Genomic DNA, 26,493 nt, shown 5'->3' on the forward strand with positions numbered 1-26,493 from the left:
TGGAATACCGGCCCAGCGTGCTACCGTTACACCACGAAGGTAAGCTAGGGAAGTGGGAGAAATACCTTATAGGCTTTTAGGCCTCTTCGCTAAGATGATTCAAATTATTTGCAAAACGCCATGAATGTCAAACTGAAGACTAAAGCTTCAGTCTATGTAAATTCTTCAAAAGCTTGCGCTCTTCCTCTCTTTTTTTTTTTAAGAGTTAGTGTGCAAAAGCATTACAAGTTGACCTATGGTATATCGCTGGTGTCCCCCATACTTTTACATGTACCTGTACTGGTACCACGGGACAGCCATTAACTAATTTGTGCTTTTGTGCTTTTAGGAATTCATCATCCCATAACGCTCATTAAGACGCATCAACGGCGTTACGAATTCTCCAGCAATCTTATATTTATGATTAAAATATTGCTTCTAAAGAATGCCACTATTTTCCCTTTCACAAAACATTTTGACAAAAGCCAAGAAGAAGGAGATAGACTTTAACTCAAATTTAGCTATTAACAAAGAGTGTGAATATGTCGTCCTCAAATTTCAAAATACGATGTACAAAGTTCCTTGTAATATTAACAAAAGCTGGGCAGGGTTATGAAATTTTTTTAATCAAAGATCAGAAAAGAATATATATATATAAACTTAAAGCATCTAACTTTATTATTAAATTAGAATAAAAGCAAGGCAAATGTTTTATTATTTTTTTCAAGTGTTTCGAAAATGTGTAGGGAAAATTCTGGTACACTTGAGATTCGAGTTTTGGGTCTTATATGAATTTTATAGCGTTTAATAAAAATTTGATGAAATCTCTTTACGGTTTTTGATCTCAAATAGACCAGGAGAATAAAACATATTAATTGACTTTTATGAAGCTATAATTCCTTTTCTCTGATGAGTTCTGAATTGAAGTTTAAATGAAAGGAGATTAATTTTTTTGTATAGTTTGCATATTTTACCTTTCGAGTATTTATTTTTCGAGTTTCTTCTACTATGAATTCTTTCTTTATTTAGATTTTTTTTTATATTGTGTTAAACCTCTTAAACATGGTTGCAATTATTATATTATGGAGGAATTGCCTTGCTTTTATTCCAATTTAATAATAAATTTAGATGCTTTGTGTTTTTTCTACTTCAATCTTGCAGCTATAGCGCAGGACGGGTTTTAAAAAATTTTAATTTCTAAGTTTTAGACGATTTTTATATCTCTTTATATATATATATGCATACATAGTATACATTGTTGCGTTCAATGCGGGTTCGTGGATTTGGAGTGATTGACGACAACACTTGAAGTATCAATTTATTTATCAGTATTTTTCAGGACAACCGCCAAAACACGTTTACAGTCGTCGAGAAACTACGACAAGCAAGCTGAAACAATCAGGAACACAGCCTTTAGGCTACCAGGCTATACGGCGAAGACAGCTTCACGGCAAAACACTTGAGTACAGCTTCCGACTCGGTTCAGCAGTTCTCGAAACTTAACGTACTCTCGAAACTCTAAACGCTACAACTCGATGCACTCGTCGATAAGCACTAGGATACAGCTTCCAAATCGGCTCGATCGTTCTCGGAGCTCAACACACTCTAAGATAAAACGGGACGTGCACTAACTCGCGATTCACTAACAGACTATCTCGATGCAATCAACGACCAACTCGACAATAGACTACGAGACACTCGATAGACTCGCAATCGACTAAGAGACTCTGAGGAGATAAACTGCTGACAGTCTACTCTCCACGCGCAAGCAGGGTTTATGTAGCTTTTGGCCGGCCTTCGAGATCATTCTGATCCAAACCGGTGAGAATTCGTTCTAGAAGGTTCTCCATCCATCTACGGCATATCGCCAATTTTTTGCCAAACGGGCGATTTCGCGCCTAATATGGCAATCTTGCCTTCATTTGCCATTTTCTGGCAAACCTAAACCCGCCTTGCGGGGATCTATCTTAGCACGGCTGGACATTTAGTAACAATATACATATATGCATATATATATGTGTGTGTGTAATAAAACTGCAGTTTGATGGCACGACATGAATGATTTTATTATGAATGCGGCACAAACTTGCATTAAAATTTTCGGTGAAACAGGAAAATGTAATAAAGGCAGAATTTTGGAAGGACTGATGAAAAAAAAAACTGAGATGTAAATGCGCAGAAATACTGATGGCGTAGATACTTGATGCCTAGAGCGCCCATAGATTTAAAAAATAAAGCAGTTGAGCCGGATTAAATTCCATTTGTGGCCACAATTCACTTGGCAATCTAGTCGTGCTTCTTTCCAGAATATTTCAATTTTGATACTATTACGATAGAAGCGATCATAGCAGCATATAGATGATTGAAGCAAAGCCTCTGGCCAGGAGGAAAGCATAAGCTAGAAGAGAGAGAGTGTCGCAGTAGTAATGTATAGAAAGAAGGGAGAAAGTCGAAAAATTCAGTTCCAGTTAGTTTTGGTTTACAGTTGTTTTTGATTGGGTAAGTGGTATCTGCATTAAGCGTTACGTAAGATCGCATGATTAATTTGAATGACGCAGTTTAGACTTATACAGCTATTTTTAAAACAGAGAGAGGAAGTCACCAAATAAAATTAAATTAAGAGAGGTTATTAAGAAAATTAAATTTAGAAATTTGCTTTTATATTTTTTATCTTACATATATTTTTAAAAACAAGATATAATCATGTCTAGAATTTTCGCGCATTTAATTGGTGAAAAATTATCAGTAAGGACATAAAGTAAGAAATTTATCGTATCGTAGGATCGGTACTTATTGTCTAGGAGTATGATGTCTGTGAACTTACTTCCGAGGTGGCTGTCTAAGGGCTAATAAAGTAGTCCGATTTACAAATAACTTGAATATTTAATGGAAACATGAATCACTGTTACAAATTACAAAATGATTACATGCATAGAAGGGAACAGATAAGATTATTTACAGATGAAGAGAAATAACCATCTTTTATATGAAAACATCTTTTAATTGCGTTATCGTCTTAATCCCATGGACCTTATAAGAGATAGACTAACCCAGTGGGCGGGGCCCGCGTCACAGACATGTCGGCAAGAAAGAGTAGGGACGATCTGATCTACTTTAACACTGAAACCTATGGCGTTTGTATCACATAACTCTTTTTAATTATTAAATGTGATCCGTTGTATAGTGATGCGATTATGAAAGCCACAGAGTTTTCCAAATAGGATTTAATATATCTCATTTAAGCACTTTTTACTGCATTTCGCGCATTTTTTCACGCGTAATTCTTGTACAAACATCTTTACTTTGGTAAAACGGTAAAAACTCTAAAAATAAAATTTATGAACTTTGCGTAAAAATAAAGTAAAATTAAATAAGACTGATAGTACGCAATGCTTTGAAATAAATAAGGTAAAATTAAACAAGATCTGATAATTTTTTTCTAAATTTAATGAACATTTTCAGGCAGTGATTTTCCAAACTACAATAACATTACAAAACGATCATATTTGTTTGATTATATGATAATTAAATTATTAACATTAAAATGGATTAGTTATTTTAATAATTCATAAAATTTTCTGAGCATAATGAAGGGAAAAAAAGACAAAATAAAATCTAGAAGCACTCTTTTTTTAAAGGTTTGTGTGTTACCTATATTTATTGAATATCTTGTTCTTCGCCCATAAACCACATACATTTGAAAACAGCATATCTTTAGAATTTCCGCACTGGAGATAAAACTGTTATTTTATGTACAGTGCTCGCTCTGAACTCGTTGAGTTTGTTAATCAAAAATTTGTTAAAGATTTACAAAATATGAAATAGATTAAAACAAATTCGAAATTCGGCCGTCCAGATGCCTATGTTCGGGTGGAAGATTACATTATTCAAAATTTGATGGCTCTAGATACTGTCGTTTTTGTCACAGTGCGAGAAACATACATGTATTCATGCAGATTCTTCATTATTTAATAATACAGGGCGATAATATTTGGTAACAACAATTTGCAAGAAGACACGGGCATTTATAGTAAAACAGCGCAAAATGCCGCTTCGAAAATAACAGCCTTTCTAGGCTACCGCCCCTTTGGCTAATAAATTAAATTAACAGTAAATAAAAAAACCTTATGCAGAACTAAAAATAAATATAAAAAATAATCACTGTAAAATACAAGCAAAATTAATTATTACGGTTAAATACAATTTTAATATTAGAATTAAATGTATAAACATTTTTAAGGAGGCAAAAGTGTTTATCACTATGATGTATTATGAAATATAATTGAAATAAAATTCCTTTATATAAATTGTGCTATAGCACTCATCTATAATTTTAAAAAAAGCAGCACAATTTAGAATTTTAAACAAAACTTTCAAAAATTCGTTTTTAAATATTTTAGTATTTTTAACTTATTTACACCATTAAAAAGCATAAAAATTGCGAGAGAAAATTCCTTGTTTGAAATTTTCTATTAGTTCAGATTTAAAATATTATTTTCTGAAAGAAGTAGTTACAAATTTTCTTACAGCATAGGAAAAGCTAAAAAAAATATCCAGTTCTGAAAGCATGCAATAGCTTTATATTTATCTGGAATGTTAATTACGCTTCATAAATATGCTAAATTTTTAAAAATCTATATCAATTTCAAAAATAAACTATGTAGAAATTCTAATTTGTGAAATGAGGCGCTACAACCAGCTTTTTCTTGACAATTATACACGCTGCAATAGGCAACCAATGTTAAATTTCTGCAAGTCGTCCCTACTCCTCCCCCAGTGTGATCAAGATGACAGCCGGCAACGCCTCAGACGGGGGAGAAACCCGTTTGGGTTAGTCTATTTCTTATAAGGTCCATGCTTAATCCGTAATCATCTGTGTTCTGTCATGCGAAGAAAGGAGATTTGTTTTCCCAGCTTGCCGCGTCATCCGATTATTATCGGCGATGCCATCCTACACATATATATAATTATTTTTAAAAAAAATATAATCATGTCTAGAATTTTCGCGCATTAAGCTGATGAAAAATTATCAGTAAAGTCATAAAGTATGCATTTTGAACCAATTTTTCACAAAGACCAAAAACTGAAATTCATAAGTAATAAATTTCAAATAATCCTATAAATGCGATGAATGGAAATAAATTGGAAGAAAGATTTCAATGTTTCTGCTCCTGACAAAGTGGCGTTGAGGTTGATTGAATTTCTCTTGTACTATTTTCTTTTCTCTTTAAATTTCATTGATATTTTGAATTGGAGTATGCTTGATTTAGTTGAAGAGTTTTGGTTTTAACATTTATTAAATTCTTTATTGAATTTATAGGATTATTTGAAATTTATTACTTATGAATTTCAATTTTTGGTCTTCGTGAAAAATTGGTTATAAATTTCTTAATATATATATATATATATATATATATATATATATATATATATATATATATATATTCTTTACATATATATATATATATATACAAAGAAAATACAAATTTATATAAATATAGTAGATATAAAAAAGATTAAACATATTTAAACAATTTGATAGAAATGATATCATTTAATTTTTATAAAATTTGCCTATATAAAAAATGATCTTTATAGCAGTTTGCGTTAACTTTAAGCAGTTTATATATGTATAACTTTAAGCAGTTATCTTTATAGCAGTTTGCGTAAGTTAAAAAATGATCTTTATAGCAGTTATTTGAAAATTGTTTTCAAAATCATTTGCTTTCTAAGCGATGTAATCCGAAATTCTCTTATTAATAATCCTGCCGCCAACAAATTTTTCGTCTTAAATTATGGCATTGTAACATGTCTGTATAATTTTCCAAGCTTAGCTTCATTTATGGGAGATTTTCCGAATATTTACGACAATGCTATTCGTCGTCATTGGTTGCCTTGTACTCCATTATAATTTTTCAAAGCTGCGAATTCTCAATTCCCCGTCGACTCGCAATTATTCGTCAGCTTCCAGCACAGTCTTCGCAACTTAATCGCTGCACTTCTCTTTTAACGTCAGTTATTAGAACGCAAAAGTTTTATCACCCCTCAAAGCTAATTACTGAATGTTGGAAAGAGCTTCATTTTACGGATTAACGCTAATGAACTTTAATGAGGCTCTAAATCGATCCTAAAAATCGATTCATTGATCACGACACTGTAATATATGAAAATGATATCATAATCGATGGAACAATCGCTAGTGACTATTGGTAATTTTGTATTTATTTGCATGTTAAAATTTTCATATTTTGGTGATGAAGTTTCGGAAATTTCAGTCATCAGCTAAAACATACAATGTTTAATATTATTTAAATACACTGGATTTAAATAAAATTATACTTGGAGCTTAATTACTTAATTAATTTTGGATCCAAAAATAATAATGATCTTTAACGTAATTTAAATAGCACCATGTTAATTTCAGATACCTTGCAGAATTCACAATCCGAAACTTAAATATGAAATATATGTAAGTTAAAATGTTGCATACATTAAATTATTAAATATATGAAACTTATTCTCAAATTTAGAAATTCTAGAAGTATGAAAATAACGAGCATTTGAAAATACAAACTTTATTCTTCGTTCGATAACTTAAGGTTATCGCCTAAAAATTTAAGGTAAACAGTATCTAGTTTAAATAGTTAATCTCAAGAATTTAAAGTATAAAACTTTAAAAGGAATCATTGTACTTAAAACAAGCAGTCAAAAATAAATATTTTAGAAAATTAAATGAATTAGGAAAGAGCATGTCTAACAATATTATTTCATCATAAATTACTACTACATGAGAAATTATTGAATAAAGGAAAGACTTTAAAAATCGAAGATATCTGAGCTTAATTTTAAATTCAGCTTAATTATTACTCTTGGGTGAGCTTTTGAGTCCATGGCATCGGATATTTCTAGAACGAAGAAAACAAAAGATTAATTGGTAAAATATTCTGGCAATAAACAAACAAAATTTTTGGTTAATAAAATCGAGATTTCACAATAATACTCGTAAATGTTACCAATTATCTTCTATAAAATATGCTGGAATTTGTTACAAAATGTTGTTCTAAAAATATCTAAACTTATTTTACATAGAATAAAATACGGCATAATAACAATGACTATTTTCGGAAATAAAGATAACAAAAAATTTGTTAATTTCTCTTCTAATTCTTTGCTTGTGTATGTCCATTGAATGCAAAGTAGGAAGTTTTGTTTTGCCAGAAATTAATAAAATCATCTCATTACTACTTAAAAGGTACAATTTCGAAAATAAGAATTATTTCGAATATGATGATCTGATAAGTAGAAATTGTTTTATGCAGATTCTATCATTGCTGCATATTGTGTTTAAAAATTAAGCTTAAATTTCGCTTTATTCAGTCGGCTTCAGAATTTTTAATAACAGCTACACAGATTTTTATTCCTGAAGTTAAGTTTATTTCAAAAAACCTTCAAATTTCCTGTTCCCACGTTCATTGTAGGAGATAACTCAAAACTACCTCTGAGTTTGTTGACTTTCTTATTTTGCAATTGAAACATATTTACTGAGCTGAAAATGCTCACTAATATCCAAACACATTGGTAAATTCTAAATTCGAGACTTGTCTTATTTGCATTATTGTTAGGATCAGATAAATTGTGTTTTAACGATATATTTTATTACTGCACTCGATGTTTAATTCAACGCATATATGTATCACGTATAGCTTTACAGTAAACTATTTTTTTTTCTTTCTATACGTACTGCAGAGAAGCTATATTCTATTCTCGCATTCTACACTTCGAATTATATGTTTATATCGTAATTTTAGAAGAAACCTGTTAGTGTCTGTTACGATTTACTGTGAAACATTTATTTATATTTAATTTTGTTAAAATAAAAGACTGGCGTCATTCCCGTAGAATAAAATTAAATTTCTGAAAATTTTAATTAATTTCATACGGAAATTGAGCTTAGTATGTAGAATGCCTTTTGAGTTTACTGTCATTTTGTATGAAATATTATAATGCATTTCATCTTTTCTTTAAAGGATGATATTGGTGGAGAAGTGACTATAAAATAACTCTGAATATTTTAACTTGTAAGTACGTAAATGTAATAATGTATGTAATGTACTAAATTAGATCAAAACATTTTAATGAAATTTTATTTTATGTGTTTTTCATTCTCCCACTTTTGTTATTTGCTAAAAAAGTCTGATTTCATGTGTGTCATCTTTTTGCTGTGGCTAATATTTACAACTATATAAGAGTAAAGAAACTGAGATTACTGAGCCGGGTAACAGAATGGATATATATATAAATACATTTATATACGTTTGATGCGGCCGATTGCAACCAAAATACGAGGTGCACATCTACATGTTATAGCAGTCCTATATACAAAATTTCAACGTTCTGAGGCTACTCGTTTTTGGATTATGCGAGATACGTACGCACGTACGTACATACGTTCGTACAGACGCCACGAAAAATTCTCTTCAGAATTAATTTTAAGTCAGTTTTATAATTTTTGGGGAGGAAACGAGTCTATTATTCTGTCATTACGTACAGATATCACGCAAAAACATCGTTAAATTGCATTCGATAGCGGTCAAAATGGATATTTTCGTCCAAATATGCCGCCTGAAACTTTTCACGATTACAATACTTCCTTTTTACTTCGTATAAGGAAGTAAAAATCAGATTTGTATGTTTTTAATTTATTTATTCATAAACAATAAACTCGCAGATAGATAAATAAAATAATTTTTTTAAATAGATTATGTGTGGTGAGTTCTGCGTAAACCTAAATGATACTGCAATACTATTATCAAGTTTAAAATATTATTTGGGCTTCACTTACGTTTCTGCAGCTCGGTTTGGAATTTACTAGTGATGAGTTCTTGGCTTTAGTTTCCGATTCCTCATATTTAGCATAAATTTGTCGTCAACATGATTGCATTGAAGAGCTTTTGTATTTAAAGTAACCAATTCAAAATCTGCATTTAAATGCACAGCATTGAACAATGGGAGTGCCTTCGTCTCATCTAGTTACACAACAGAATATCTGACCTATTTGGATTTGTAAAAACTAATTTAGCCCGCTATTTAATAAGAGAACAAATTTTAACTATTTTGTGAATTATCCAGTATTTTCCCTCTATTCTTTTTGTAATATTCTCCTTAACACTCTGTCAAAAAGACAATAATTCAAACAGTGAGTTGTGTTTACTTATTATAATAGTGACAGAAAAGCACAGCTACGCCTTCTACTTTTACCACCTGAACTAATAATGAAGCTTCCTTGTATGAGGAGCAGTAATTTCTGCGTAGGATTCTTTTGCGTAGGATTCATATTTCTCAATAAGCTGTAGCAAGAAAATATACTGCTAATCGTTTCTTTAAAAGGCTGTATGATGTTTCATAAAATCAAATTGTTTCTGCACACTGAAACATTGTAAAAGTCTTTTCAATTAACCATTTTGCTCGAGCCTTTACAAATATTACTCAAGCGTAAACTGTACTGCTACCGCAATGTTTGTCTTAAACATTTTACAACCTTGCACTTATTATATAGCCAAGTTTTCTCAGTAGTTTTCTTCATTTTCTTTCCATTTCGTGAATTTAACAGTGGCGTGCATTACTGCCTCTATTATTCCTGCCATTCATAAAATTGATAAGACACTCTTAAGAATTAATATCAATGCTCTAATTGTGACAGTTAAATAGTGTAGTTTTATAAATACAAACAAAAATACCAGAGGAATCTCTTGAAGCATTAAACTTAAATATGGACTACAACCATGATGCGAAACAACGAAGGCAAAAAGCTATTAAATAATAGCAATAATTATTTAAGGCATTCCTTCAAAAATAATCCTGTTTATTGAATTATGTTTTCATAAAAACGTTAATAACGCTTTCAAGACAATATCTAAATTATTTTACGGTATGTTTAAAAATAAAAAATAAAATTAATTTATTTTTTCTACCACGTCTTTCTTAAATACTTGCATGTGGCACTCGAAACCTATGTTAAATATTTCTTTAGTCGAAATGTTTGGCACAGAACATTAAGAGCACCATTTGAATACTGCAGTTTTCTGAGACATACTTTTCATTGATAAATGCTATATAATTTGTTTAACATCCAGCCCATGGTATCGCATTGTGTATGTGATTAAATTATATGCTAAGCTAAATGCAAAGTAATGAATAAATACATATTTTTAATAACTAAATGATTGAAATAAATTCCGATTAACGTATTTCTTACACCGTAATTAATAACATTTTTTACTTCGCTAAGAATAGATAGGAATACGTAAGTGTCAAGCGTTAAACAAATGATCAAACTATAACATTTACTTGCCATTTTTTGTTTTCCATTTAAATAATTTCTTGAATAAATAAAATTCAATGAAGAAACCAAAGCAAAAAGGTCTGATCACGTAATTCATGTCTTTTAATTTCTTGTTATTATATCATCCAGAAACGCGCATGGAAATAAGGTGATTACATTTTTATCTAAACTAAATGGTCTCGTGATACGAAAAATGATCTCTTAATCCAGGCTGTAAATCCTCAACTGCCATCATCACTCCTGGACTGCAGGAAATCTTCAGGTGCCTAATGGCCTTTCATGTTATCTTGGGTCCGTTTCATTTCTAAGGGTAATTTTTTTCGCGCAAGAAGTCTTCTTTCACAGGCGTGATAGCTACCAAGGCAAAGTACCAAGAGGTTGGGAAAAAAGGGCAATGTTATCTCTCCCCTCCAACCCGAGGACAATGATTATTGATTTTTCTCTTACAAATGACATGCAGTTAACAACTAGCTCAATCGTAGAAAGTAATTTGCAGTCAATGAATTTCAAGAAAGAAGAAATATTCTTTCCATAAAAAGTATAAAATTGCTTTTGAGATTTAAAATACTGCATTTGACATTGATGAGCGAAGTAATTTTTAAAACGATTTATTTTATAGAAGAATAGAAATAGTCCTGTGTTATATTTTTACAAAAACCAGAAAGCTGTCATATTCAGTTTATTCTAACATAAATAAAACGTATAAAAAACTAAAAATAATTTACAGTAAATATACTCTCTTTTCCAATAAATTAACAAATATTTTTATTCTTGCAAAATAAAATAGATTGTGGTTTGAAAATTTTAATTTCTTTTTATAAATAGTGTGTATAAAATATATAGGACTGAAATTTTAGAACAGTAGAAAATAACGAATTAACATGGATGTTCGTTCAAAAACGGAATATTTAAAAATTATTTTCAACGAATTTCTAGTCTTTATTTCTAGTCTAAATTATATAATTGTTGGGTATTTTTCGTATTCTTCTTCTAAATATTGAGACTGAAAATTATCTTGTATGAAAAAACGAAAGTTTTTAATAAATCCTTTATTTAAGAGTGTTTAAAACCTTAAAGGGATTTTATAGAAAGATCATAAAACCATCTGAAAATTAGCTTTCACATTAAATACATGTATATATACACACTTGTTATCATAAATTAAGGAAAAATCACAAACATCACGATTCCCGAAAAAGTTGCATGTATAAATTAATGAAACTTACCCACAATATACAACGTATAGTAAGGTATCAAATAACATAAAAAGAAATTACCAGGCAAATATCGTAGTATAGAAATTAGCACATGTATAAAATGAAAAAATCGAAGGTATCAGTTTGCTATAGGAAAAGTATCTTCAATATGGAATATGATCGCCTCTAGAAGCAATACAGCAGATACAGCAATGTGTGATGTTTAAATTATGCGGTCTATCAGTTTCATAGGAAGCGAGAGCCATTGCTCTTGCAAAGCAGTTGCAAGCGCGACAAGGGTCTGACGGGGCGGATTGAGAGCAACTAGACGTTTCCCTAAAGCATCCCAAACGTGCTCGATAGGATTCAAGTCCGGAGATCGAGCTGGCCACTCCATGCGCATAATTGTTTCCTGCTGAAGATAATCATCTACGACGCGAGCCCTGTGTGATCTTGCGTTGTCGTCCTGTAACAGGAAAGCATCACCTACTGCCCCGTCATGTGGGGGCACATAAATATCAAGGATGTCATCTCTATAAATCTGAGCATTCACGGTTCCCCTTGGAAAGACATGGAGGTCTGTGCGTCCACCCAAAGAGATGCCACCCCAAACACAGACACTGCCTCTTTCGTATGCATCCTTTCACGGATGTTTGACGTATGATAACGGGTTTTAGGTTCTCTCCATATTAAATAACGCCTACTATCGCTTTCTAGACTAAACCTGGACTCATCCGTAACCTGGACCACCCATTGATCAGGCGTCTAGTGGACATGTTGTCGTGCCCGAGCAGCACACAAATGGCTGGTCGCCTCGCATACAGACCGCCTTCGTGAAACCTTTCTACGCACAGTTGACGGACATTGGCACGAACCTTCCGGTGTCTGCAGCAAGGGAGGATCTAAGAAGAGTCGTAGTAGCGGTTCTATTCCTGCGTGCACATAATGTCAAATATCGGTCATCGGCGCTCGTCGTAGTAGTTGGCCATCCTTGGCTGAACCTCTTTAGATGCCGAATCTGTGGTTTGAAATTGTTTCCAAAGTCTATGAGCCAAAAAAGGACTCACATTTAGCCATCATGATACTTCTGTTTGGCTTTGTCCTGCCTCTAGTCTCCCAATGGCTCTCTATCGCAGTTCTCCAGGCAAATGATGCCTGGAGGTCATTGTTACGAATTGGCTATCTCAGATTTCTGATGTCACTGTCACAGTGAATTATGTGGGCTTGCTCTCAAACATGGACTTTTATCCTCTTCGCAGATGACGTATTCCGAAAGCAGCGCCACTAATTTGCATATGGCAGTTTTACTCAGCTACCCTTACTTGGCAACATATTCAAATTGTACACGGTTTGGCTTATTTTTGAGGGAGTTATCGTTATTTTTGTGATTATTCCTTAATTTATGATAACCAGTGTATATATATATATATATGTAATAAATTCAGGAGCAGGAATTTGGATGGCGAAGGCAGAATAAATCTTCAGTTTTATTTTTAGCAATATGTTGAGGTTACACACAAGTCGGCACATTAAGATTGCCTGTTCCAAAAGGCTTACATTTTCGATAACTTTGTAGCAAGAAAGCAGCAGCAGACAGACAGAAGCGTAGCTAGGCCAAAGCGTGAAAGCAAGTGCGTAATGTTCAGAATGAAATCTGAAGTCAGGCTGAGTTAGTTTCGGTTCTCAAAGCATTCTGATTGGATGGTTAATATTGCTGTAAAATTATTATTGGCTGTTAAGAGTTTTAGTTCCGTTTACATCACCAGAATTACGTAAGTCATATGACATAGATGTTTCTCGAAATGACGCAGTGCAGAGAGGGGTTACTATTTTTAGAATAGAGAACGGAAATTAATTTACACTGCTAATTTAATCTTTTACATATTCTTTTTCATACATATTCCCCCTTCAAGACGACGTAGCGACAGAGAAGTCTTTTTAAAGAAAAAGTGTTAAAGCTCTAGCAAATGAAAAAGAAAAAAAAAAAAAAAAAAAACATAAATCATAAAATTTTGATCCTGTAAAGTATAATTTATAAATATCAATTTTTTTAAATAAATTTTTAATTTTTAGACTCCTATAGAAATTTTCAGCATTTCAGTCCAAAAGTCTTTTTGTTTGAGAGTTCAGATGATCATAATTCTTCAGGGAAGGTTCTTGTTATCACAGAATATCACAAAATAAAACTTTTACATAATCATTACTTATAATTAAATGCACATAAACGCACATAAATTTTTAAGATATTAATTTTCATATTTATAAATTATATTTTAACACCATATAATATTAGGAGTAAGATTCAGAAATTATGGTTTCACCGTTATGATCTTTTATTTCCAATTCCTGATTTTACCAAACTGGAAGGCCTCGCAATACTTCTAAACAAACATATCCATCAATAGAGCTGTCCTCTTGAGCTATCCAATGTGTTTTCTGCACTGGTGGCCCAGGGTGCCTAGGCAGTTACTTGAAAAGGCCTCTGTTCCTTGCATAAAGAAACTGGCCTTTGAGAACTGCACTAATGTATTCCACAATAAAAAAATATAATAATAATATGAAAATATTTACCCACACTCATGAAATCAGAGCCTCTAACATTATCTTACATGAAGAGGATAAAAGGAATAACTGCACAGAAGTAATAAAGGCCTCTGTTTTAGGAACCCAGTACACCCTCATCATACTCTAAACTTAACATACAATCACCCATAAATTTTAAATGCATTTACCATAATTTCATACTACTTATCTGTACTAATTTCACTTATTTTTTACATCTACTTCATTTTTAGAATAATTATAAAATTCGTTTTTAAAATTTTCAACAAAATTTCCAAAAGTACAAATATTTATGTTAATAGCCTTCCCTAAAAATAATTAAAAATCTAAGAATTCTTACTTTTCTAAATTATTAGAATTCAAATTTCTAATATCAATAAATTAAATTTTTTCATATCACTGTGTTACAATCTTAATGTCCTATTTATTAAGAAAAATATCACTTCCCAATGGAGATTTAATTACGCAAAAGCGGAAGCGAAAACAATTTTCTGCCACCTACTTCAAGTGTAAATTTAATCCTGTAACTGCAAAATATCCTAATTTATTCGCACAAGAGCCATATTAAGATAAGCAGTTCGATGACCTTGAAAGCACTGGAATGATTTAAAACGTTAGGACTCGGAAACATTCGTCATTTTAATATAAACACTGAATTTATAATTTAAAAACGCTGAATTTATTTTGAAAAGCTGTCACTAGAATTCACTTTTAAGCACTCGCAGCAGTTCTATGATTCGAATTTTTTTTTTACATTAATATACTGCTGTTGAATTATGACGCTGCCCTTATTAAATCACCGTATATCTAGATTAAATTTCGAAGAATGGATTTTGACTTAAAATACATTTGTTTTGGAACGATTCGGTGTAGATGACTTGATGATGCGGAGCCGTAGATTGACGGAGCCGAAGATGTCTTGATGATATAACATGAAGGCATTAATTAATTCGCTTTCACAGTCGTAGCCACAATTTCGATTGTAACACTTCTGTTATGCACAAGCACACTTTATTGATTTAAAACGTGTTTCTTCTAAACCTTTAACAGATGGCTGTACACTTCGTTTTCACCGACATTAGCTACTTTGGACTTGCAGATACTCGATATACATTATGGATTTCCGTTACACATGGAAGTTTGAAGAGACCGTTGGTTATTGCAGACACTTCCGCTGGAATTCCAACACACAGGACATGCGTCCTGTCGACTCGGTTGTAATAAATTCAGGAGCAGGAATTTGGATGGCGAAGGCAGATTAAATCTTCAGTTTCATTTTTAGCAATATGTTGGGGTTACAATCAACTCGACACATTGGTATAATCCTAGTATCCGGTGCACACGGGATTTGGCTACTTTTGGCGACTCTTTGATGAGCAGTAAAAACGGGACATATACGATGAGTAGTAAACGGGTCATTCAAAGAATATATATAGTTATACATACTATATACTATGTATATAGTGATAGTATATACACTAACGTTCTTTGGGTCATTTTTTGGCGTTGGCGATAATTTTCAAAACCGCGCCGTATGCTAGGGTTTTACCGGCACATTAAATGTGCTTGTTCAAAAGGCTTACATTTTCGATAACTTTGTAGCAAGAAAGCAGCCACAGACAAACAGCAGTGTAGCTAGGCCAAAGCGTGGAAAGCAACCAATGCCAATGATTATAAGTTACGGAGTGCCTATTGTTCAAAAATGTGCGCGTAATGTTCAGAATGAAATCAAGTCAGACTAAGTTAGTTTCGGTTCTCAAAGCATTCTGATTGGATGGTTAATATTGCTGTAAAAGTATTATTGGGTGTTAAGAGTTTTAGTTCCGGAGTCATATGACAAAGATTTTTCTCGAAATGACGCAGTGCAGAGAGGAGTTACTAATTTTAGAATAGAGAAGGGAAATTAATGTACGCTGATAATTTAATCTTTTACATATTCTTTTTCATATATATATATATATATATATATTAAAAGCTATATATATATATATAGCTTTTAAGTTTCATTTAAAAGAGTGTTTCAGTTTCCTTCTTATGACCATAACTAAGTTTTCTTTCATATCTGGCTTTTGATTGTAGATTTTATCTTTTCATAATTGAATAGATTATTGTAAGTATAATTTATTTTATAAGCTGTAATAATTATGTAGAAACCAAGCATTAGGGCATAAATTACATTTTTAGTTAACTTTATCAATAACTATCTGTTCAGGATATCGGTCCATCACTTGTCCCTTGCTTCGTCGGAAATACCCAGACCCGTTGTTTTCCAAACGCAAAAATATGTCTTATTTCTTCTAGCATTTTCTATTTAACTACGATGGTGATCGTTATTCTTTGCATTATAAACTTTCCAACAATCAGGTTCTGTAAATATCTAAAGAATGCTTTCTAAAATACAACCATAATTTCAACTTTCTTTCCTTGAAAATTATTTTTGTCATATATCATGGTGCCAGTTTTATCTCAAAGATGCTTAAATACATTTATATCAAGGCTGTAAATTAGTTCGTTCTTAAAATAATTGATTTGTAAAATAAGAGTATAAGGTGTAACTATAAATAATAGTGCAAGTATTATTAAAACATTTTGTTTTAAAGTATAAAATTTTATATTTTATAAAAGGGTCAGAGTGTTTAAAAATTGAAGTATAAGATTGTATTTCAGTTTTCTGAAGTTTCAAGAATGAAGATAAGGAAGTAAAAACTGTTTGCTTAATGTGGGCAAAACTTTAAAATTATTTCCTTGTCTTTATCGTATAGGCATTTTTTGCGTCCTATTGATAAAAGGATACATATATGTGGTACGACACTGAACTTAAAAAGATACAAAAAAAGTTTTTTAAAAATCTGAAAGGTTTCTGATTTTAAAATACGTCCAAAGGGGTGTTTTTTTATAACATTTTGTGTGTTACCTTTATTTATTAAATATCATGTTCTTCGCACTTAAAACATAAATGCAATATCAGCTGCAATATCGCAAAATAATTTTAAAATGCACAAATCGTTACACTTTCCGATAAACAGTCACGTGCGCTGGAGATAAAAATGTTTTTCTGTACAACGTTGCCATTGTTTGGTTTGAAATTCTTGAGTTTGTTAATCAAAAATTCGTTAAAGATTTACAAAATATGAAATCGATAACAAAACAAATTTCAAATATTAACTTTGGGCTTCCACATGCCCATATTCGCAGGAGGATTACGTTAAACAAAATTGGATGGCTCTTCGTGCCGTTGTTTTATCACAGTGCGAGAAACATGCATACATTTATGCAGATTTTTCAATATTTAATTTCTTTAAATATAGAACAGAGCGATAATATTTGGTGGCAACATTTTGAAAAGTGAAACTATGCCTGTAGTGAATCAATACAAAATGCCAAAACGGAATCAATAATCTGAATCCTTCTGAGGAAATTGCCCCTTTGGACTAATAATGCTATATTTCACGCAATAAACTCACTTTTAACTCTAAGTAAAGGCTAGATTATTTATTATAAAGAAGAATGTCTGTGTATTTATGTGCTTGTTCGCGATTACCTCAGTCACTACGACAGTTAACTTTGTCAAGCTTTCTACGGTTCTTTTTCTCGGTCTTGGAAAAAGGTCGACGTCCACTTTTATTTTTATTTTATTTTTTTTAAGGAGCCAAAATCAGAGATATTAAATAAAAACTCTTGAAAACGCTGATTTTCGCCATCATTTTTCCGAGTGGCAAACGTTTCGCACGCTGGAGATAAAAAACTGCTTTATTTCGAGAAATGTTGTCACCACTCACTTTCAAATCGTAGAGTTTGTTAATAAAAAATTTCGAATTTTATAATGAAATAAAAATAGCATTGTCAAACATTAAATACATTATTCCCGATTATAAAAGTTTGTGGGAAGCTATTTCCTCTGTTCCCATCTTCGTACGACTTTAATTAGCCGAGATATTAATTAAAAACTCTGAAATCACTAATTTTCGCACTTATTTTTCCGAGTGGCAACACTCTTGCACTTTGGAGATAAACATGTTTTGTTTCGAAAAGTGTAGCTACTGCTCGCTTTTCAAATTGTAGAGTTTTTTAATCAAAAATCTGTAAGTTTTACTAAATCTGTATATATAAAGAAGAATGTCTGTTTAAGTGTTTGTTTGTTCGCGTTATTGATTTCTGATGAATTATGATAAATGTTTTGCCACATTTAATCGATTAAAATTGAATAGAGGTGGAATATTGGATGAAATTTGAACTTTTATGCCCATTTTATTCGAAAGACAAAAATCATTAAAAACTGCATGCCTTTGTTGCTGATATAATGAGAGAGAATTAGTTTATTTTTGTATCGAAATTTTGTATGTGGGTCCCATATCGCATCAGACTTGAAAATGAACGACTATGAATCCTATTTTTTGCATTGTTAGAGAAGTATTATAGCGGTATCGCTGTCTCTGTTGTTAGATACATTACTTTCAATCTAACTTAACTGGCATCGGGTACTTCGCTAGTTTTATTATAAAACAAGCATTTTATAAGAGAGCAGCAAACAATGATAGAGAATGCTATTTTTCTGAATTTCAGTTATTAGGCCAAAAGGATCTTAGCCTAAATGGGCTATTATTCTCGAAACGTGATTTTAGGTCGCCCACTCTAAACAGTATCAATTTTCAAGTTGCCGCCAATTATTTTCACCTGTTTTATTTTTAAAGGAATTAAATAAAGAAGAATTTGCATGTATCTATGCATGTTCCTCGCACTGTGAATAAACGACAGTACCTAAAGCCATAAAATTTTGAATAACTTAGTCCTCTGCCCACGTATGTGAAATTGGAAGCCCGAATTTTGAATTTCGAATGTTACATTTCATATTTTGTGAAACTTTAATGACTTTTTAAATAACAAACTCAACAACGTGAAAGCGAGCAGTAGAAACGACATACGGAATAACATATTTTTATCTCCAACACGAGAGACTGTATATTAGAAATTCTAAAGTTATGCTACTTTTAAGTATTTTGTAATTTACACGTGATTTTAACTTAAAGCATTGATACGATGAACTAAGAAAAGACTGAAATAAATAGAGAAGTCTATGCAAACACTTGATACTGCATTGAGAATTCTAAACATATACTGCTTTTAAAATTTTTGTAATTTTAATGTCAAATTGTATATGGCGCGGTTAGAACAAAATTATGCTTAATAACAAAGCCAGAAAGAAATAAGTTCGTTGGACTGAGTGCAACAGCAAACTGGTAAACTGCGAGAACAGCTAGAACGTAAAACATCTTTTGGGCGATCGTTAAAATTTGGACTATTTCAGAATTTTTATGCAATTTCTATTATTCTCAGACAGATAAAATTATCGCCACTTTAACTAATATTAGTATTTTTTTAACCTACCTCCAATTCACTGACTCCTTTTCTAATCACCAAAATTTTGTTCCTTAACGTTATTGTAGATTTAAAGATTAAATGTCTGTTTCTAAGATCAGACTGACTACTGTTTAGTGCATAATTTTCAAACTCTATTGGATCGACACCCCTTTTTTGAAGACTTAAAAAAATATTCTGGCTATTTTAAATTTGTTCATTAGGGTTGAGTAAAACGCTCCCCTTTCCAATTTTGTTTTCTAATTTATTAGCATGTGTGTTGAAAATTTGGGTCTTCTCAAAACTAATAATTTTACGAAGTTTGAGGTCCATGTGACGCCGCCGTTGGCTGCCATGTTAGCTTTGAAAATTCATACTCATTTAAGCTCTCAACATCTACAATTCGAGCGTTAAATTGCCCACTAGCGATCGAGCGGAAAAATCGCTGAACACTGGTATTTCCAACCTGGGTTCGATTCCAGGCGAACGACCTGGCTGCATAACCGTTTTCATGTTTTATCCCATGTATAACGTGTATACAAGCCAGTTCTCCTTAGAAAGTCCTCCACGGAGCTATCCCTTCCCTTAGATAGAGATCCCTAGAGTGGTTCGTCATAATCTATCAAACAAAACTGAACCGTAAATTACTTACTATTCGAATGAATACTTACGAATACAATGCTGCTTTTAGGTTCAGTTTCTTTAAATAAAAATTACCGTGACAAGCTGGCTGGATATTCAGATCTGAGACCTGACCGTCATCATAGATTCAGATCTGAGACCTGACCGTCATCTGAGACCTGATCGCCAAGTAGTAAGCTATGTTGCTTTTAAAAAAATTCATTCTCAAGATTGTTTCGATTTTTTTTTGTTCTTTCCCTTCTAATCTTGCTGCGATATATAGTATTTGATGCATTTTTTATGCTTAACATCCTCAGGTCTTTTATATAAGCAATGACAATAACTGCCGCTGACTTGAACCCATTTTCCTGTTGCATGCCTTAGCTGGATTTTTGACTGCCATTCCAATTTGTGGATTTGGAGATATTGTTACTGTTTTCCGTTTTCTTACTCTTTCAGTTTCTCAAAAATAAATTCAGTATCTTCATCTTCGTTTGAAGAATTTATCTGAAGAATTCAGCCGAAGAATAAAAAGAAAAATTAGAATTTGTGCACAAGAAGACGAGAATAGCTCGCATTATTACTACATTTTTCCTTGTGAGTTGTTTATATTCCTTGTGCGGTCTTAGCCTTACTCTACGTTCTCTTCTCAAGGATGTTCGTAGTTTTGCGCGTGATTGCTTCAACGATAATTTTTCTTAATGTACTTTAATAAGAATTTCCTTCAGCGGCCAGCCCTTTTATGTTACAAGCGCAAGTCGGAATGTCTTCGTAATTACCCAATGTATTATTAAATGTTTCTAACTGGTTTCTTCTTTAAATGAGACAAATCTTATTGAATCACTAAATATATAATTCTTTTCTAAATTTTTTTCTGAAAAGATTTGTTGTGAAATTAACTCATTTTATGTAATATTTGTTGAACTGAAACAACAATAATGAAACTTTTAAAAGTTTGGAGGTTTACTGTAAATGGTAATCATACAATAGCAAAAGTAGATTGTAGTCACTTCATCCACAGAAGTAAAAGTGGAGTAGTGACAACATAACACATTTCTACTAAACGATTATGATGCACCAAACCCAAGACATAAAATATTCAATGGTGTTAGAAGCATTTGTGTAAATTATAAATTAAAATTTGTCTTGCAGTTTAAAAGTATCTTGTCAAAAGCAGTAGATTTAAGGCTCTCGCACAAGACAACTAATGAATTATCCTAATAATTGCAAGAACGTCAAACAAACCAGCTCGTTTGAGGCTAGTTCCAGCGATACAAACTGTTGCGGGCGGCGCCATTGTTAGATGCGAAACACAATATGATATGAGCCGGTTGTCTGAGTATTTGCGCCCATGTGGCTTATATAGTTATTAAACTTATAAAGCATATAAGTTTAATAAGCATAACTTAAAATTAATTTAGATATTTAGATAGCCAAGGTGTATAGTAAGACATCTTTGAATAAATTGTTGTAGTGGTAAAACTCTTAGGAAGATATCTGCAACCAAAGATTAAATCTAATTTCATAGAAATTTTGCAATTTAAACATATTTAATAAAAGGTAAGCTTTCTGTATATAATTAATTTATATGTTGTAGGAAAAGGTTTTTCACTTCATTCTATTTTTTCATTGCCCCCTTGCAAAAATGACGCATTACATGTTTTCCAGCAGAAGAAAATACTTCAGTCAACACTGAAGCACCTGTCTGTACCTTGGTCTCCAATTTTGTTCCAAAATTTTTCGGACGAGACAATTTCTGCTCTTCAAAATTTCCCTCTCAGTCTAGATTATTGAGTTCTCTTTATTTTTGTCAGTTTTATTTTATTCTTCTTTTACTTATTTATATTTATTTGTTGTTTTTCAATAATTTTTCCCCATTAGCAATGCTATTGTACATTTCTTAATTTGTTACTGCTTTAATTTACCTACGTAAGCCTCGTAAGCTTAGTGGAATACGAGCAGTTAAAATTAGATTTAACAATCAAAAATCGCTGAGTAAATCAGACTTTGCAAATTTCTTGTATTTATTACACTTATACTGACTCGAATAATTGATTAAAATAAACCGTGCTATGCGTAAATATAATGATATTGAGTTCTCATAATAATATAATGGGAAGACAATAGTAAAGGACAAAAAATACATGGTTAAATACACAAATAATAATAATTAAAACAGCATTTGTTGCAGTGTGTATTGATGTTGTTTGCCTGTAGCAGATATTACTATAGTTATGCCCATGATCACAAATGTTGTCATTGCATGACTACAAGTCGTATGTTAACTAGCATTTTGCTTGTTGCCTGCCTACGAGTATAATCATAATAATAAATAAAGATAGATAGATAGATAATAGATATACAGTTATATATATACAAAAGGAAGTCACATACACATTGGACTATGATGAAGGGTCGATTGACATGATTTGGTTTAATACTTATTAAAATGCGTGGCGGTACGTTTTGTACAAGTGACTGTTAAAATAGTAGCAAAGTAAATGTTAAAATGTTTCCAGTGAATGTTAAAAGGTAGGTTTCGAAAACGTTAGGTTATCGAATCACTTCTACCGAACGCCGCTTTGCAGCCTTTCCCATTAGTACGGCCATTCCGGTCTCCCAACGTTCATTTGTGAGCGATTCGCCTACATCGGGAAACTGTGATCCAACAAAATACGGAATTGAAAATAAAATTGTGCGCGTTATTTCCTAGACACCAATACAGTTTATTACCTTTGATAAAATTTTAAAACATTTTACGTTAAAATACTGCAATATGTTGCTTAAAGAAAGTTAAAAGAACTTTTCTAAATGTTATTTAAAAGATATATGTCTTTATTTATAACAAGAGATCAATAATTTATCCACTGAGAGTATTACATTATACAGGAAGATATATGTACAGATTTTTACAGATAAAACCGGAAACTTTTAACAAAGTTATTCATAATACGCACACGTCTTTGTCAAGCATTATTATCTTGTACAAATGCATTTAATTTTTTTGATACCAATGAACTCTGGAAAAAGCAGTAAACCATAAAAACTTCCGAAAAGTCTTTTTTGTACGGATATTTTCCTGTACAATGCAACAGAAAAAATACACCCAAAAGGAAAATAGTCTAACGTTACTCATTATTTCTCAGGAATTTCAGTGGCTGCTTGGCTTTGGGAATAGTTTTCATTTGTTAGTGTTTCTCGTCCAAAAGAGGAATAGCTCCCAGGACTCATAGAAACAATTTCTTTGTGAAGTTTCTTGGCAAATTTCCAGTAGGAAATATGGCTAATTCGTGAGAAGCATTAGTTCGGAAGAAATGCCTCGTTTAATTTTCACCTGAAGTATTAACTCTTTTACCTACTTATTGATATTTCTTACCACATAGTTTACAATAAATGAATTGGATGATATGGAATAAACTGGAAATAAAGAAATAGATTTTGCTTAAAAAACTGAGGACTACAGTCTTATTTTGATATCAAATAAAACGAAAATGAAACGTCAAAATTAAGATTTAATTTGGCATAATCAGATTTATGCAAATGTTAAAGTTTTTATTCCTGCAGTATACGTTCGTAAAGAAATTTGGGATAATCAAGTAGTAAGTCTGCTTAGATTCTAAAAAACCCCAACAATAAGTAATATAACTTTTAAAATTAGCAAACCGACAAGCTTATCTTCATGTAGGTTTTGAATATATTTTATATATTCTCATCTTTTTAAACATAATTTCGACATCATCATTGTTTTAGAATTAGGGTGTAAGGAAGTAGCAAGAGTTAACATAATCTTTTAAGTATTTCGGCCAATCAGCAAAAGTTTATTCTACTCAGTTCCATTCGGATCGTTCAGGTTAGGTTACGTTATTTCGACACGGCAAAGCACATGAAAGATATCTACCTAAGGGATGCCACGTGGTGGATTTTCTAATGGGAACTGACTCGTATTCACGTTAGCATAGGAGGACAATCACAAAAACCTAGCATACAGTTCGCCTGTTCGCATGCGCTCGAAACTACCAATCTTTCAGTGATCTTAACCACTCTGTTGGGGCGTCGTTCATATTAACACATATAAAAACTGTGAGCGTACTTTTGACAATTTTCTGCCAGTGCATTTTGGTCTTTAAATTATAAATTCAGGTAATACACAGTTTATCAACATATAAGATTGAAAAGCTGAACTCATTGGGCGGGGTAACAGAGTGAGTATAATATATAGAGAGAGATACATAGATATAGATATATATCTCTCTCTATATCTTGCTACCAAAACGGGAGGTGCCGAACTACGCGTTATAGCAGTCCCATGTGCAAAATTTCAACGTTCAAAACCTACTCGGTTTTGAGTTATGCAAGATACATAAATAAGTATGTACAGTCATCGCGAAAAAAAATCTCTTTTGAATACATTTTAAATCCATTTTACAATCTATTTTGCAAAAATAGAGTGCCGTGTTTCTGGACAGATATTACTCAAAAGCATCATTAAAATGGATTCGAGAGCGGGCAAAATGGATAATTTCGTTGAAATACGATACCCGAAATGTTTTGCGATTACAATACCTTCTTTACTTCGTACAAGGAAGTAAAAACACATTGAAATTGAATATATTTGTGGAATAGATAAAAAAGGGATACGAATGTAGCGATTTAAAATTTATGCATATTTTCTTTATTGCATTATTACCTATTATTTATGTCATTTTAGTCTGTTCTATGTCCGTTTATTTATTGTAATGAAATTGTGATAGATGTATTTTGCTTAATTTTAGTATAAAAATTTATGCATTACCTGCTATCGATGGCTATTTTGTCTACGTGTCTTGATACATTGCATTGTACGGATCAATGTACTACTATACATTATTTGTCTGATTGTCTGATTTTGTCAATGCTTTTACTGACTGACGAGAAAAAAGAAATTAATAAACGAAGAAAATATTGCTATAGGCATAAAGTGTTAATTATTGACTAAAAAAAGTGTTTCTCTAGCATATCTTTTGGGTATGATAGGGCTTTGTGTGATATATAATGTGATCAGACAGGGAAGGTGTGTAAAATAAATCTCTTCCTCTCACAAATTCGACCACTCCTGAAATCGTACATTTAGTTTCTTAGAAAATATTTTTAAAGTATTTTGTAATATTCTAATAGTTATTCTGATAAATATAGTGGTTAATAATGTTGCGTGCCGTATAATTGGGCTTGATTTCGAGTTTCGAGAGAGATTGAATGCTTGTAAATGTAGAGTATCCTTGCGACATGGCCATGTATAAAATACTAATGAATCTAAATGCCTCTCAAAAGGCTTGGCATTTGAGGAAGAATGATGGGGGATTCTCAGATCCAGTCGGGCTGTACACATCTGCCGGATTGTCCTCTGTTAAAATTGGAAATTTATAAAATTGTTATTTACGATATATATATATATATATATATGGCGAATTTTCGATGTTCCACCCACTTCTTTCTGTTCTACCTCTCTAATAGATCGAAATTTCAGCATTTGTGTTTGAATCGTTATGTACTAGTAGCATATCATCGGCTTAAGTATTAATGCTTTTTGCTTTTTAGCCATTAAAATATCTCTTAACTTGAGTATATGGATGAAACATGGGTTTCTATTCCGGAGGGTATTTTGTTTGGCAACTGCATTCAGAACTGCATCACGCGTATTATTATTCACCGCAGTTTAGCCCGAATGTTGATGAACGCTGCTAAATAAGAAGTAAAGCAACTTTATTCTAACCAGTTCCGAGTTTTTAAACTGTGTCGGCTGTTCCATTTGCATTGCACAGTTTACCTCGTGGACAGTTTCATTATTTTATAACGTTATATATTGTGAATATTACTTTCGTGATTTTTTCGCCATATACCATATGCTTGGAAATAATAAATTGCTTGTGCTTTATTTCTTTGTGACTCTAGTAAATGCACGATGCAAATTTTAGTAAAAATTAACATGAAACGAACGAAACTTTTCTCGTGAGTTTTCTTCAGGGAAACGGTTAAAAATGAGGCTATGTAGATTTGGGCTTGCTCTAATGGGTCTGAAGGTGACGTTGAGAGTAAAGGAAGTCATCCTTAATCTCCCTCAACTGATGGGAGGGAAGGATAAACAAGCAAGGCAAATAAAAGGAATAAAAAGCTTATCTTCTTGTAGAATGCGCAATAGTATTTAGATTTCCTAAATTCCAGCGCGAATCAGAGTGAAAGCTAGTATTTTGTATAATGCCATCTATTCAAGTCGCTAAAAACTAATAGTTCGACCCGAATTCATATCTCAGCGTACGTGACGCTTGCATGGGCGTTTTCTTAGTTCCCCCATATGTAAGATAGATATGTGCCAGTTTCTTTTAAACCAGTGGTATTTCCATTAAACCAGTGGTTGATGCGTAGAGGATATGAGTTTAAAAGCAAGTAGTGGGTTTTTCTTTT

The sequence above is a fragment of the Stegodyphus dumicola genome, chromosome 4, assembly GCF_044657685.1.
Source record: "Stegodyphus dumicola isolate Sdum_Otavi_A_Nest chromosome 4, ASM4465768v1".
Taxonomy (NCBI): domain Eukaryota; kingdom Metazoa; phylum Arthropoda; class Arachnida; order Araneae; family Eresidae; genus Stegodyphus; species Stegodyphus dumicola.